Below are 2524 nucleotides of genomic sequence, written 5' to 3'. Positions count from 1 at the left end.
TTGTCTGCTAACCAGAACTCATGCTAGCATACCATTCTGAAGCTGGGATACAATGCTGATGAACTGCAAGCCACCTAATTTTGCCAGAATTTTTTAATAAGCCTTCATGACTGATAGTATCAGCCTTGATGAACTCGATAAAAACACCCACAGACATCTGTCCTGTTCCTAGTCTGGAGTTATTAAGCAGCAAATACCACATTGACTATTCCTTGGCCCTTTCTGAAGTCACATTGACTCTCAGGAAATGATCATATTCCAGGTGAAAGATTCTTGCTAAGAGACCAAAAAAGAGTTGCTCCTGTGATTGTGACAAGGTGACCTATTTATTTTTCCTTTATAGAGATTGACAGTGTAGGCATCCTTGACCTTCTTGGGGATAAACTCCTCTTGCCATATAACCTGGCAGATTTTAGTTAGCTTTTGTATAAGCACTGGTCTTTTTGCCTCATTAATTTCTGCGGGAATGCAAGGAGCACCAGGCAAAATAATTGTTTCTGGATCACACAAAGGATCTATGATATCTGAAGCCACATGATAAAAGGAAAATCTGTTTTCTTGACTAAAATTGTGAGTTACTACCAAATCTCCAATGCTAAAATTTGAATTCTATTCTCCATGGGGTTTGGTGAAAAAGGAGACATTTGTTGAGCAAGTAACTAATTACAAAGATGCTTACCCAGATTGTTGAGCTATTCCCTCTGTGTAAGATCATGATATATGTACTGTCATATCATGAAATGAAGTCATGATGGAAAAATGAAACTGTGACCAATCTATAAATGAATTAGTGTGGACTGGATAGGCTTCAGAAAACTTATAGCACTTACCACAGTCATATAGTAAGCAACAAAGGAAGGATTTTAGCCTAGTTATTCCTCATTCGAAGATAAATAGTATATTACCTATATCACATGCTCTCCTAACTAGGTAGACATTAACAAGATGATATTAAATAAAACTAAAATCATACACAGAATAATATGCCTCTCTGTTTATCCAACAAATGTCCTTCTAACCGAGACAGAAAGAAAAAAAAACTATGAAATCTGTTTACATTTAGTACTTAGTTTCATCTTATTCTCTGCTTCAGATTTTTTAGACTTCCTCATTCTATTAAAAAAGAGTTATGTACCCTCTCATCTATGCAGTATCCTGAGCTAGGTTTTCAGGGTACTATAAATGTGAAAAATATATGGTCTTTGCCGTATATGAATTTATTATCTAATAAAGTCTATAGCAAAATGTCATTTTTTTAAAATTTTGGTGAAAATTGATCCCTTTATGGATAACTGAAATTTGCTGTATTATCCCTTGTACTTTCGAAACTAAATATGACATCAGAACATAAATATATACATTACTAAAACAAATTCTAATTAAGGGATTTGTTAATAATCTATTAAAATAATATTGGTAAATTTCTTCTCATAAGTATCTATGAAAACTAAGACGCTAAATCTATTTTCTGGTAGATAAATATATATAAAGGAAATTAAGCAAAAAATTATATACAATGGTTGAATATGGGGGGAAAATCATAATAAGGAAACCTATTAGACCATAGGAAATTATGTCTCTAGGGATGAGGCACAAACTGCATTGCTTATGTCATGAAAAAGAATGAAAAAGTTTCAGAAACTGTACCCTGGGGAACAATTCCTGGCTGGCAGGAGAATTAATTGGATGATGTAACTGTACCCATCCCCCAACACTGTAAAAGTCTATAACCTGAAACTCTGTAAATGCTTCTTTTACCTTGGTGGACTACTATTATAAACAGATGGGATACTACATTAATTTCTACTCTCTTCTTTGGAGAACTTGAAAAATCAGCCTTGTGAAAATTTATAGAGCAATTATAATTGTAAAAATAAATTGCCACATGATTTATTCTTTCTCATGGCAGGTAAACTTTAAGTGAACTGAAAAATAATTAAAATTTTCAGCCAAATAATGTCACAAATGCGGACATCCTTATCACATACCATTTCATTTGCTCTCTAAATTTAATAGGTCACAATGATTTTTTTAAAAATGACAACAGATCTTGTATTTATAATTGTGCATATAAAATAATCAATAACCTTTATTAATGAAATCATAAAAATAAGGTAACATACCAAAACTTATGTAAAACAGAAAAAAACAGTAATTATAGGAAAATTTATATCTCTATATGCTTACATAAATAAAAGTACAGAAAAGCATATCAATAGAGTAGACAATTTTAAAAATTTGAAAAAGAACAAATCTCCCAAATTAAAGACTAAGTTGGAAATCCTCAAAATTAAAGGTGAGATTAATAAAATTGAATGTAAGAAAACCATTGGATTAATGAATAAAACTAAATTTTGATTTTATGAAAAAACCCACAAAATAAACTATTCATTAATATGATTAAAACGAGAGGAAAAATACCAAATTACTACCATCAAAAATGAAAAGAGTATATTTGCCACTAATGAAGATGAAATCAAACAATTTTTAGGACTTATTTTGCCCAATTATATGCCCAGGAATT

Source organism: Monodelphis domestica, chromosome 2 (assembly GCF_027887165.1).
Source record: "Monodelphis domestica isolate mMonDom1 chromosome 2, mMonDom1.pri, whole genome shotgun sequence".
Classification (NCBI taxonomy): Eukaryota; Metazoa; Chordata; class Mammalia; order Didelphimorphia; family Didelphidae; genus Monodelphis; species Monodelphis domestica.
This window is presented reverse-complemented; position numbering follows the sequence as displayed.